General features: G+C 39.9%; 1 protein-coding gene across 5 annotated transcripts in view; it reads right to left on the reverse strand.

Moving 5' to 3' along the window:
- Positions 1–14,465, reverse strand: part of NR3C2 (nuclear receptor subfamily 3 group C member 2) — a 190,781-nt gene that overhangs the window by 64,741 nt on the left and 111,575 nt on the right. The gene's annotated exons all lie outside the window — the stretch shown is intronic.

Here is a 14,465-nt window from a genome sequence, read left to right on the forward strand (position 1 = left end):
TACATTTAGACTCGTTGAATGAAATAAGGACAGCATGAAGCCAACAGGTCTCAACTTCAGTGCATTGGTGCCTTGATTTTACCTTATGATTTTTTTTTAATGGACGTTCTGCAACACAGTTTTGAAGGTTTGGCAGAAGGTAAAATCACTGTGTGGTTGATCACTGCTTTGACTACTTACCAAGTCATACCTATAAGCCTGAGAGTCCTACTCCAGGGACTTCTTCCCCCCCTTTCTCTGTATAGTATGTGTCAAAATGAATCTGCAAATTGGTTGAAATCTGTCAAAAACCAAATTATCATCAGTGAATATGGTAGGTCTACATATAGTTAAGGTTGCCTGACACTTCTCATTTTAAGACCTCATTTTCTATTGCTTATAACTTTACCACACATTAGCAGTTAGGGCTGAAATTTTCCATGCTGTGTGTCAGCCTGAGGCTGAATATTATTTTGTGACAGTAAGAATGTATCAGCTAAAAGCACGGAGCTTAGTGCAAAGTAAGTTTGTGAATAAGGGTAGGGAGGAACATGTTGGTTTTCTCCCGTGTTACATTTTTCACAGACATATTTGAGAAGCTCAAGAGCCTTCACACTTTGAGACAGACCCTTTGAAGCATCACTGCTCTGATACCACAGATGTGCCTTTTGCCATCTCATACATTATCACTTAAAATTATAACGGATCACAGTATAAAATACTGAAAAGTTGCAGTTTGTACGTGACATGATTTGCAAAGGTTTTTGGTGGAGGTTGGCTGCCAACCTCCAAAGCTCCCTTCTGCAAAGAGCACGGACCAGGGCAGAGGGTTTGAGCTGAGCTCGTGCTCCAGCCATCTCTTCCATGTGCCAGCCAATGCTTTGGCACAGGGACTACGTGCAGAAAATCCCCATCACACTCTCAAGATGTAGCAAGGGAACAGCTTGGAGGAAAGAGGAATGAGGCACAGGTTGGAAAAGCAAAGGCAAGCAAAGAGTAAAGCAAAAAATAAATGTCTGTTCATGCACTGAGCCTGACCTGTCACTCCCATAGCTTGATTTTTCTGACTGTTTAGCATTTTTAAAAGAGACTGCTTTGCAAGGAGGCAGACTTGCAGCTGGTTGGGGTACAGGTCCCCATGTGAGCAAACTGGAACAGGTACCCATGGCTCCCAGCTCTGTCTACAAGCTTTCATGGTCCCTGGGACTTGACTTGATGAGTCTATCTCAGGGGTGAGCCCAAAACAGCCTGATGCCACCCTCCTTAAGCACAGGGAAAACAGCTAGTGGCAGCCACAAAAACTTATGGATGCAAAAATGTCCCCAAAAACCTGTCCCCAGTAACCTGTTTGTCCCCCAGGTTACTGCTAACAGAGACCTACGTGGTCTCACAGGGCTCTGTCGTGCTGCTGTAACAGAGGAGTGCTGCCCCAAGGGATGGATGTCCCACACACATCCCATTTCACCTCTCCCCCTCCGGCAAAAAACCTTTGGAAATGATGACAACCCCTGGCTTGTAATTTACATTCTCTGCTTTTCTAAAACTCTGTAGGAAGAGGAAATGGAGCTCTAAGACCCGAACCACTGAGCAGAGGAGCATATCCCACACCCTACAGCCCTGCAGTGCAGGCTGAGAGGCAGAGCAAGTACGCCCCATAGCTGAAGGGAGAAGGACAAATGAGGGCTGTTGCTCCCAGGACATATTTCCTGCTCAAATACCTCCTGCACAGGTAGTGGGCAGCTTCTGCACATATTGTCATGGGTGCCACTGGCCAGCAAGGCCATCCAGCCCAGCAGCTAGCCTGACATCCCATGTATGTGAAGCCTGCACATACCACAACCAGCGGCAAAACTACAGACTCGAGAAAAATAAAACTCAAAATATCCTTCAGCGTGAATTTGTGAGCCAGCATCCGTCGGTACCTGCAAGTAAGGGTTACTCTGGCAGCTGCTGTATCTGCACACAGAAATTAAACTACAGTGCTTGGAAGGGACACGGATTACTGAGCCATCACCAAAACGTTTGGCCTGGGGAGCTCCAGTGCCACATCCACACTGCAGCTGCAAGAACACCCTCCCGAAGCAGGCTCTGCTGAAGAGAACAGTGTTTTCCAGCAAATATGATTACATTGACTTTAATTAGGTAACTGGCTCAGTGGTTTTGATTGTTTCAATTGGGTAAGCACGTGACAGGGATTGATGTATAATTAAGATGAATTTTAAAGATAAGTGTTCATGCTGAAGTGGTGGAGCGGACACATTTGTCGCTGCCCGAGGACGAAAGAGTAGAAGTACAAGTGGGAAGAGCTCCTCTCTCCGCTCAGCCAGTGATTGCTGACCTCTGTTTTTCATTATTCCTAGGAAGTGGTCAGTTAACCCTCATCATGAAGCAATAAACCGTGACAGAGAGCACTGATTAATGTGCTGCTCCCCAACAGGGTCAGGCACGAGGAGAAACCCACGGCAGGCTTCTGGCAGTTTTAAGTGGCCATTAGTTATAGTTGTGCAAAATGGAATTAACCCAGTTAATCGAGCACTGAGCAGCCATGCTTCTGCTGAGGTCAAGGGTTCCCAGGAAACAAAAGGTACACCACGTTTACATACAGGGAAAAACACCTAAAAAACTCCCTACAAAACCCCAAACCCTGACAGGCTGATTAATAAAACTGAGTACTTACAAAAAATTTGACTAAATAGTGAATAAACATAATACCTGCACTGTACATATTAACTGAGGGAAAGTCCCAGAGTAAAGGACAAAAGGAAAGCAACAGATTGCCTTCAGCAGCCTACTGAAACATGCTCCAGGATAGCTGCTGTACTGCAGCATGTGGCCCTGTTTAGACCCCTGTCCCCAAAATTCTTCCTGACTGCCCTCCCTTCTAAACAGATCTGTTATTCTGTCCCTTCACAGGCTCAGCCATGTGGCCCCTATGTCCCTGAGGCCTGGGTTGTCACACATATTCCTCACATTCCCAAGCCTGCTGTTTGTAAACCCTTCTCCCATGAGACCCAGAGAGCTAAAGAAGCACAGAGAGCAAATGGTAAAAGCCCAGCAGAAGGACACAATGTTTAGCATGAGCTAAACATGCACATGCCAGCACAGTGTGCGACAAAGACATGACGGGCCTGAGCACAGCGGCTTTTTTCTGAACAAGTATCTTCCTCTCACTTTAAATTTAATCTTCTTTTATTAGTATTGGCAAGTGCCACTGTAAGGCGTGACCTCTATGTCTGGAACAGGAGAACTGTTTTTGCTGTGCCCTGCTCTGTGCCCCTCGCTGGATGCCAGAGGCCCTTCTCCCCTCTTTCCCTAAACCTTTGTTTCTGATTCCAGCTGAAATCTTACATTTGTCTCACAACTGGATGGAAAAAATTTAATTCTAAGGATTTCCCTCATTTTTTTCAGTTGACAACTTTCATTCAAAGTGAAGCCTCCAAGAAATTCCCAGGCATACTGATTTTAGGATTAAGGATTGCATAATCCCCATAACACACTTGCATATGGATTTTGTATTAGTCCCACTTGCAGTATCTGGCAATACCTCAGATCCACCTTTCCCTGTGGAATCTGAGTGGGCACCTTGGGCTGTAGAAGCACACACAGCATTTCCCTCCTTATTCCTTGTGGGAAACAGGTGTTCCTGCATTGTGAGTTTGTTATTGAAGGCTTCAAGGACACAAAGAATGGTGACAGTAACAAGGACCTTTTCACTTTCTTTGTGGAATGGTAATAGAAAATACAGAGTGTGAGAATGGCAATAGGAAGGGCTGAAATGAATTCCAGAAAGATGATACTGTCCTTCAGTTTTCTATTTCTGGAACACTTTCTAAATCAATGGAAAAAGGGATGCTCAAGTAAGCAAATTTACCCAAATGCTGTTCAAAACCCCTCTGCTGCTCAACCCTGTTTTGTCTCATCACAGAGCTTTTAGCATGTACTAATACATATGTTTTGCTTATGCTTTTATGTCCTTCATTTTTTCATAAGCTTTCCATGAAGGATCTTTTATTATTAAACAGTCAGTGAAAGAGCTCATCCTTGCTATATTTCCTATTCCTACTTAGAAATGAATAATTTACATGGAATAATCGCTAGGTATTCTTTCTAAATTTCTTACACAGAAGTGGATTCCTTCATGAAACAGAAGGGAAGCAAGAAAAGATGAAGCTCAGTGTAAACCACTGTGTCCAAGTTCTTGCACTATTTTCCAGCACCATAATTTATTTTATAAAGCCATATGCAATGTTGCTGTATTAAAATATAATCTACTTGACAGATTGCCTGCTGCCCTACATTCAGCACAGAGTTACCTGCACGATGACAGTACAGAAGTATGGAATATGAAATACTACTCGTAGTTCTTAGGGCTCTATAAACCACTTGAACATCTAGAATTTTCAACTGTCTGGCTGTTTACACCTTGCATACAAAGCCACTAACAACCACCTTCACCCAAAATACTGCACAACCTGATAGTCTCAGGAATATGGTGCTACCCTCTTCCTTTTATCACTAAAAAGACTGCAAGTAGAAGGCATCATTTTTTAAGTAGGTTAGTGTCTTTTCATTCTCCTTTTTTAATTTTATGAATAGTTTAGTATGCCAGTGCACACAAGCTAAGAAGTACTTCTTATTATTTTTTCCCAATAGTCCATCATTATCATTCTGTTGTATCAGAGAAAATTAGCACCTATCGCTTACATAATTTCAAGCAGTATTGTTAAGAGTGGAATTTGCATGCATGATATGGTGTATAGGCTAACACAAGTCCATTTGCTAAGTCCACGTGGTAAAATGGATGAATAAATAATTGAATGCTTAGCTCCAAATATATAATTATTCTTAGAAAAAAAATTAGAGCATGAGTCTGTGAAATACATATAATAATACTCATCTACAGCTAAACACCCAAGACAAAAAATGTCCTTTCAGAAATGGAATGATATAGTTGGATTCCTAAAATGCTTATAAGAAACTTGCATAAATGCTCAAGACTTGAAAGTACAGAACTATTGCACTTCTTCCCCACAGGCATTAGCTTTAAATTAAAAAAGCTGTTCCAGCCTAATCAAGAAGCAGCTTATCAGAGAACTTGTGCAGAGCATGCAAAAGGTTTGTAAACCTTCAAACCACAGTTTGTATTGTTCCTGTTCAAAACCCTTCCAGCTTGGTTTTCCAGCCCTGCTCCCACACATGGCATCGTTCAGTCGTCCCTGGGAAAGTGATGTTACCTTTTTTAACACCACCCCTCACCCTGCTCTGGAACCAGCCTGGCTGCTGTGACAGTGTGGGAATTGTTTGCCATCTGTCCCTTCCACCACACAGGATCACATCAGTTTTATGCAGGTTTTGCAACAGCGAGTTCCAAACTTCAGGTCCAGCCCTCCTCTGTCCTGGAGAGCAGCACAAACTGATTTCTAGAGGAAGTAAAATAAACAGGCAGGGTACAAATGAGGGAAATATGCTCTAGTTCTTCTGCCTGGTAGCCCAAAATGAATGCAAATACACCGTGAATGGCAAATGAGTAGGGAAAATGTCACTGTTCTGGGTATGGTTTTCTGCAAGAATCAAGAATTAAAGGCAAATGAAATGAGATGTAAAAATCTGCTACAAATGCCTTAATGCTGAAAGTAATGACAACTTTTCTGGAAAAAGTGCAAAATGTTAAATTACAATAATAAAAAAATATTCAAAATATTTACCAGAATATTCAGTAACATGCAAATGGGAATGCCTTTTGTTGGCATCTTGCAAGAACAGTCCGAAAGAAGCAATTTTCTTCAAAATCACCATTATGCACTTTTTCTGTAATACGGACATCACATTGTGTTTTAAAATAATGTCTCTGTCTTTCTATTGCAGAAACTATTCCCATTTTGGCATTTTTCTCACCCTGTGACTTGTCAGCCTACGTTCTGAATCTCTAGAATAAATTTCTAAACCATAACCTTTCTACGTTTATTTTGAGGCATTTATGTAGCCCTTTTGAATTTCTTCAGACATTCTTTTCCAGGCGAGAGGTACCGAGTAGCTTCATTAAACAGAAAAACCTACTGCCTAAAGCAATAATTCCATTACAACTTTTTGCCCTTATTACTGGTCCTCTGGCATTACTATTGAAGAAAATCTGTACATGGAGCTTTTAAAAAGTTATGATTTAATAAATCAGGAAAAAAAAATCTCTTAGTAAGAAGTGACACCTGCATCCTTCCAGTCTGTCTTTAAGAAGAGCAAGAATACATTTTTTTTTAAATGGAGGGGATGGTCAAACAAGTTGCCCTGAGGAGTTCCCACTAATGGAAGGATCAGCATGTACTACAGAAGCTGCATTACAGCCTTCCCAAATTCACTCCAGTCACATGGTTTAGGCATCTACTGAGCTCCAAACAAGCACCACCATTATCCATGTTTCCTACACATGACTGCATCCTAGGAACCTTGCTCTGACTGCTGCTGCTGAACAGGTGAGAAATCTTAGACTTCCCAACACCTCAAAACCTGAATTCTGATCTAACTCTCCATGCCTCTTACTACGTTATGTCTTACTTCTACATACTTGGCCCTGCCTTGCCAGACCTCTAGCTTATCCTGGGGACAATGTGGATGGTGATCTAGGACTAATCAGGACTGAAGTCAAAAGGACTCTTGTCCTTGAAGGCCACATTCATATGCTACTGAGAACAAAGTACACAAAGGATTACAGAGATTTAAAGAAGAAAGAGGGAAAGGGAGAAGAGAAAACGTCAATGCATGAGGCAGGTGCCCTGAAGAACTGGCATCTCCTTTGCCATGGGCTTACTTTATAATAATAAGGAAGAAAAAAATACTACCTTTCCTCCCTGTCTCCTGAATAGCCAACTTTTGATCCAGAGTCTGATTTGCAGTGGTTTAAGTGACCATAGCTGTAAGTAAAATCCATGGAAACTGCACTTTGGACATACTAAGAGCTATAAAATGCCAAGTACTTAGATCCTGAGGTCCCAAATATCATAAATCATGAATCCCAAATCAGTGGGTATGTCTGAGCTTAATCTGTGCCTTATCTCCTCAGCTGTAAAAGAGGGGTAATAACCACTCATCTCATAGATTAAACAATGCTTGTGAAGCACTTAGATATTAGTGAAGGCACCACAAAAAAAAGCTTTGTAAGAAATTAGTAATTATGTATTCTGAGCAAGAGATGAATAGTAATCAGCAAAGAAGGCACAGGACCATACATGGGGCAATGAAAAGAATATAAGACATTGAATAGCTGCTCATTAATTGAACACCATCCAATCTCTTCAATGAACAAGGCAGAGGTGTAATAGAAAAAAACTGTATGGGACTGTGTTATTATGGCTGAATTAGGAATCATTACATGCAGTGCAGATGAACAAAGACACAGGCCACTAATGTTCATTACTTTCATACTTAGCGACAATTTTGGAAATTTGATTTTTTTCCCCCCCATCCGACATATTTTAAAATAGCAAACTTAAAACCAAGTAGCTCAAAGGCCCTGAAACCCACCACTGCACCTAACACAAGAAACCACCGAGGAGCAGTAACTCCAAACTGCTTGTTTCTACTTGCTCTTAGCATAGACAAGGTACATACAGAAGCCAAACATCACCATCACTCTTGAAATAGGTGGGAACGGACTGACTAACTCATGCTCCCTGTTTTAGGGCCCTGGAATTGGCAACTCAACAGCAAGAAAAGGCATCAAATAATTCTGTAGGTTATAAACAGGTAATCTATTTTTGGTCTAACAAAATTTTCTCTTTAAACAATAAGGACCTATGGGCTTCAATGCTGACCATCGGCCATTATTGTTTCCAAAAAACCTGACAAAACTGCCTCTTTAGAAGTCTAGACTTCAAATCTAACAGAGACACTCCCAAACTGTAACAACCTAAAACTGTGCTCCAAAAAACGGATTAAATCCTGGCTTCATATAAGGCAATGGGAGATTTGCCATTACCTTTCCCACTCTATTTATATCCAAGATGCTAGCAGATGCCTTGTTCCCTCTGTCTACAACAGACAGATCTGTATGTACATTTTCTCTCACTTTTTTATTCTTTTTTTTTTTGTCTGAAGACTGTTTTCCCATCCCCTTATTTAAAATGGGATGAGGAGGCACAAAAAAGATGCTTTGTTTCTAGCCTTATATATTTATTTCTCAGTTTTATCTATTAAGAATTACTTTCAGCCACAACACTGCAAAATTCCTTATCTGTAACACTGGAGTGCTGAAGGCCCCTTGCAGGATTATCCCCTTTTGGCTTTTAACTACTTATCCTGAGACTTCAAGAGCCTTTTCAGGTTTGAAAAAGTTTCAGGAACTTAAAGGTTGTAGAAGGGAAGTGCTATTTGGTCCTAAAAGTGAAAAATTATAACATTGCTTCTACAGGCTACCGAGACAGGCAGATAACAGCATTTTATAAAGTAATATGCTTTAAGAAGCACTACCATTGCTGTAAGGAGCTAAAGCATCTGATTAAGGATGTTTTATGGTATTTTATATGTTTTATGCCGTTAGATACAGATCTTGTAGATATATTTCTGTCCAACTGCAAATTCCAATTTAAATGTCCACTCATACTTTATTTATCCCTTTAGTTGTATTGTCTCAGGCATTACAAAACAAAAAAAAAATCAGAAAAACCTGATGGGGACTGGGGGGGTACCCACAGAGCCTTCTCTGGGTAGGATGGAGTTCTTTCAAAAGGACTTCACTCCCCTGAGCTTTTTTTTTTAACTCAAAATGAGAAAAGTCACAGCAGGAGACAAACATTAATCGCCTAGCACAAATACAAAGCAATTCTGACTTATGCAAGATCTAAGTACTTTACATCCATTTCTAAAAACTGAAGTTCTGTACTCCTGTGAAGATCTAGTCATTCACCATCATTAGAAATGGAATATTCTAAAAACGTATTAGCTAGTCCACCCTCTCTATTACTCACACTTCCGCCATTTTCAGAGTCAGTTGAAGTCTCCAGCCTCACCAGGATACAGCATTAAGCAAGAGACCTCTTTGGCTTATCCTTTACTTCCACAGAGAACTAAATTATAACATTGGCTACTTCTCTTAAGAGCAATTTCAAAGTAGGCACTTAAATCCTTCTTACTTTTTTCAGGAATGTGCCCCCACAAAAGTATCTCTTTTTTGGTGGTTTACAGCATTCTCAAAATAGCAAACTAACTAATGGGATTTTTACCCATTTACTCTTATTTCAGTACAGCTCTTAGTTCAAAATAAATTCTCCTCCCTCTCGGTTGTCTATTCCTCAACTGAAATATTTATAGACAGCAATCATGTCCTAACTCAGATTCTTTTTGGGTAAGCTAAAAAAAGCTGAAAGCATTCAGTCACCTGACAAAAGATAAATTTTTATTTCCTAGATCATTTCAAAAGCTCTCCTCATGTGTTTACCTGACTCTGAATCAAGCTGTCTGTAACATGCTGGTGACCAGAAGTATACTCAACACTCCACATAAACATTCCCAGCATCACTTATACCATGACAGCGTGAATACTTCCCTGATGGCTTGAAATACTTGGTGCATTTGAATTTTGTACATCCATTTTGTGCAACTACACTATGCAAGTGGCTCAGCCAACTTGGGACTACTACCTAGAAGATGAATTTCCCAGGAAGCACCCTGTCTATCTTTCCTATAGGAAGAGAGATCCATTCCTTTTTAAGGAAAAGGCAGTTGACATATTCAAGAAAACACTGAACTAATGGCTGTAGCATTGGAACATTTGTTAGCCAAGTATTTGTGGCTACTTTAAATCAGCATGCACTGACAGGGCCACCCCCCCTTCTCAGAAGACTCTGACCTGCTGGGATGCTACCCTGTGATGTGTTAAAAAAGAAAACAACAACAAATTACTGCAACTGAGTTCCCTGTCACATCATATAAATGCCAAAAATCCCCTGCTCTTAACAGGATGTAGAAAGTAAGCATGTAAAAGACTATATGGTGCTTGAATTTGCGGCAATGGAAGGCTTCTGCCAAAGATAAACCAACCTTACCACTGCATCCATGCTCCATTTACTGGGTATCTGTGCTTGTACAGGCTGGCTATCACCTACTGAACATATCATTTTACAGGTGAAGCAGGCTAGAAATTAATATTCATAAAACAAAGAACAAAAGACAAATGGCAGAGTGCAGGAGAAGAATAGTTGCATGCAGCCCTGCGTGTGCGTTTTTCAAGGCTAGACAGCTGCCTGTATTTAAATTCTCATACTCATCCATCCCTCTCCACAGCAACACCAGCTCACACAGTAAATAAGTTACCCTCAAAAAAACTGCAAACGTTGGGAAGTCTTGGGGGAGGGAAGAAATTATTAACACTTTGGGAAAGGAATGAATGCAGATTTTCAGCTTCCTTGATATAAAATATTTTTTCTATCATTTTCACAGCTATTAACCAACTTATGTTCTTTGTGACACTGCAGCTGTTAAACCCACTCATTCTGTGCTTGTTTTCAAAGCAAGGCACTCCGTCACCTTGGTGGTTCCCAAATCTCCCCCCTCCCATCTGAAATGCTACCACATTATGCCTGGTCCCCTGGTGCTCCACTTCACATTCACCTGAATGCATCCAGCATTTTTTACAGAACGCTGTTTTCCATGCAGGCCACGTATTCTGAAGAGCCACAAGGAAAAATTTCCCTCACGTTTCACCTCTCCCCGACTTTAAAATATTCACTTGCAATATATGTTAGATTCTTTATTCTTTCCTTTTTTTTCTTATGTCTCAACTCTTGCTGCTTGGGGTTTTTTTTACTCCTTTTTGGGGTCCCATTGCAAATTTTTTAGCACCTTCCTCCTACCAGTCTCCTCAACTCCGAGCCCTTAGTAACTAATGCCAGCCTGGAGAAGGAGCCATTTCACAGAGCAATACTGCCTGCCAGAGCTAAACCCAGGAAAAGTCCTTCTCATATATCCATGAAAGCATGGAAGGCTGGTGGCAGCTTCAAACCTATAATGACTTAATTATTTAAATTTTATTTTGCACCTATTAACCATAGCATATCAAGTAAGAGTAGCAGCTGCTGCATGAATTTGACCAGCTCACTTGCCCTCAGCAGATCACCCATCTGCTTGCTCTTCACCTAATATTTCTGTTTGATAGGTTGTAAAACAGATTCTTGCAACAGGTCAGGAACAGAGTCAACTTCAAATCCCACATAAAAATTTCTATGAAAACATATGGACATCTATACTGAGTGATGTCAAATTTAGAGAGGCCACGGACCTTTGGAAAGTGGATAAAAGGAAAATTGCAGCCTGTTATGGAAAAACACTGACTCCATTACAGTGAATGAACAGAAGAGTGGAGAGTGAAGAACTGTATGTATAATTAATTATAGTAATACAGACCTACAAAATTCATGGCTGCACACACTGCAAAATGGTGTGCAAAACGTCTGTTATATGTCAATTTCAGTTTCATACAGCATAAAAAGTATTGCTTTTTAAAATGATCAATACAGTGAACTTCCCTGTTCATCAGTAGCATTCTATAAAAAGTTATGCTAACTAGGAAAATTATTCAAGAGTTGGGTATGTTAGCATTTCTCATACCTTGATTAAGTTTTCCACTCCAACAGAAATGAAAACAAAACCAAAAAACAAGGGAGACACACACGAGAGAGGCTTTTGTTTATCTTCTACTCAGGCCTGTAAAGCCTTGGGAAGTTCTTCAACTTACAGTGCATAGGAAAAGCACCAGTTTCTGAAAAAACAGGTAGGATTTCTTTGTTCTGCTCACTTAGGGGAACAGCAAGTTTGCAACATCCAGGAGGTATCAAATCAGACTGAAAAGTTTCCTTTAGCCAAATTATCCCTGCACTCAAAACTGACACAATTTTAGGTGAGGAAAAAACCCCACAACCCTAGAAACTTCCATTGTTGTGCCTGTGTTTTTACTTCAGAGATGAAGCATAATCTATTTTTTTAACTTAAGATTGAAAAACTAGCTTTAAGGTTAACCTTTTAGAACAGAAATCAAGAGCAGAATCTGATCTTTACTGAATTATTCCATCTTTGTATTTTAAAAAAAGGACAAGCTTCCCTATAACTGATCCAGTATAATTTTTTAATGCTCCTATTTTAAGTAGCTAAAAATCTCCAAGCAAATATGCAAAATAACTTAAAGACAATGGTCATTTTTGCTGTAGTCTTTAGCACCATATGGAGGTGAAAAAAATGCCTTCCTTTCTTCTTGCTTCCAAGCCAAAGGAAGAATAAAAGATTAGCAGCTTACAATACAATATAAATTTTGATTTAGGAGAGATTACCTCATACTTGTCTGGAACTTGAACAAATGAAGACTAAAAATGCAAAGCATAGGCAAGAACAGCTGTGATTTCTGACTTCAAGCCTGTTACTCTCCTTAGAGAAAGCTGCTTCAGTGGAAAAAGAGAAGACAAGCCTGGCCAGGTGCTTTAGGTTCCCTCACAGTACAGCATATTTTCAGCATATGACTCCATTTTGATCATAAATTCAAGTTCAAATGACTTTAGGATTGGCCATATTTGTAATTGAGGAAAAAAACCATAGAATAAAATTAACCTATGTAAAAATGTATTCTAAATATATATACTTTAAGTTTTGCAGTGACACCATTTACCAACACTTTTACAGTCCAAAGATTTTTAATGTTTGCAAGGCAGATCAAATTTACATTAATGACAAAATCACGTTTCTTCATATCAGTCTCCTGTTCATCAGTCAGTCATCAAAAGGCCTGTGCCTGCTTGATACTAAAACTAGTACTTGGATAGTTTACAGCCTTGGATTTAATGCCATCTGAAATTACTTTTGAAATTTTACCAATAGACCCATTTTAATACTTTTTCTGGTCTACAGCTCTCCTTCTCCTAAATCCATTAGACATTTCCTCAAAGTTCCAAGATAAAATTAACTGGGAATACAATTACCAAGTTTATATTTTGAAATGCAAACTTTAGTCCCTTTATTCTTCTTAGTTTCTTGGGTTTAAATTCCCATACAGTTGCTATTTTCTGTTATAATCTCGCTGGGTTTGTAGGATTTCAGAGGAGCCCAAAGAAATTGGCAGTCAGTGGCTGTTCAGTGTTAGCAATTCCAGCTGAGACCTAAAAAGCTAGGTAGTGTGCAAAGTTCTCCCTCTCCAAATCCCTCTTTTCTCTGTTTCCATGCTTGTTGACCCAATTTGTCTCCCCACTTCATAGACTGATAGAGAGGCTGAGTTGGAGGAGACCAGTAAAAGTCTTTGCAAAAAGAAGGGACATCATCAACTGAGGAATGTTTAGAGGAACATGAAAGAAATGGGTGCGTCCCTGTGCTACAAATATTTAATTGTTTCAATGATTTCAAATAGGAAACCTCAGGAAGGGTTTTATTGGTCCTGTTCCCAACTGAAAAATTTACAATGGCTCTACAAGAAACCTCTTGTTACAAAGCTACCTATAGAAACTTTTACGTATATAGATTGTGCCAGGATGTTTGAAGCCAGTATGTGTGTGATGTTTTTGCTATGCCCTTTTGGGGCCAACACTCTACAATATATAAAAAAAAGTGCAAGCCAAGACAAAATTTCAGTGTCTGCCTAGCAACAATGCTACTGGTAGCATCAAGAGCCCAGTCATGTGCATACCAAGAAGTCTAAACAGTGTTTACATACACCTGGTAGGTACATGTACGTTACTATAAAGACTCTTAAAAATGTATTTTAAACTAATTTAAAACACATCAAATTTTTAGGGATGGCAGGGTAGCTTTCTCTTTGATTTTTAATTTTTTTTTTTGCTTAACTTGCAAACTTTCAGTAATTACTCATCAGTTTTAATTACATTTAAAAAATGTCTTTCTATGCCTGATCAGAGAGTAATCCTTTCCTAACAATTCTGGCTTCTGAGGCTTGAAAACAGAGTCTGGCTGCTCTGTTAACTCCTAAAGGGATTCCTTAGTAATTTTTCATAAACTCCTGTAAATCTGGATGGGAAGATCCATCATGCTATGGAATGGTCAGCAAAAGAGACATAAACGTGGACAAATAGTAGCTTGAAATTACAGTGATTCAAGACTGGAGAGGAAGCTTTCCTGGGAGGCAGGAAAGGAGTTAGGAAGAAGGTGCTGTCACTTCACACACTATGTGCAGACATATGGAAAACTTCACCATCACCACCACCCAACCAAAAAATATCTTCTTGTGATTCAGGGGTCAGCTCAGATGTGGATGCCTCAAGAGCCATCCATGATGTGGTGTGGAAGTACAGGAGGAAATCACTCAGCCAAAAAAAGGAAGGTTTTCCAGTTCACGTGCTATATCAAGCAACTAAATTCTCAAGAAGAAGTTGAGGAATGAGGACATCAAGGTCAGCTACTGCACAACTGTAAGAGAAGATGTTTTCAGCAAGGGGAAACCTTTTCCATGTCCTTATAACTTTGGGAAGTTAATTTCAATTAGATTGACACTTTTGATGATAGAT

This window comes from Onychostruthus taczanowskii, unplaced genomic scaffold, assembly GCF_017590055.1.
Source record: "Onychostruthus taczanowskii isolate IOZ18803 unplaced genomic scaffold, ASM1759005v1 scaffold38, whole genome shotgun sequence".
Lineage (NCBI taxonomy): Eukaryota > Metazoa > Chordata > Aves > Passeriformes > Passeridae > Onychostruthus > Onychostruthus taczanowskii.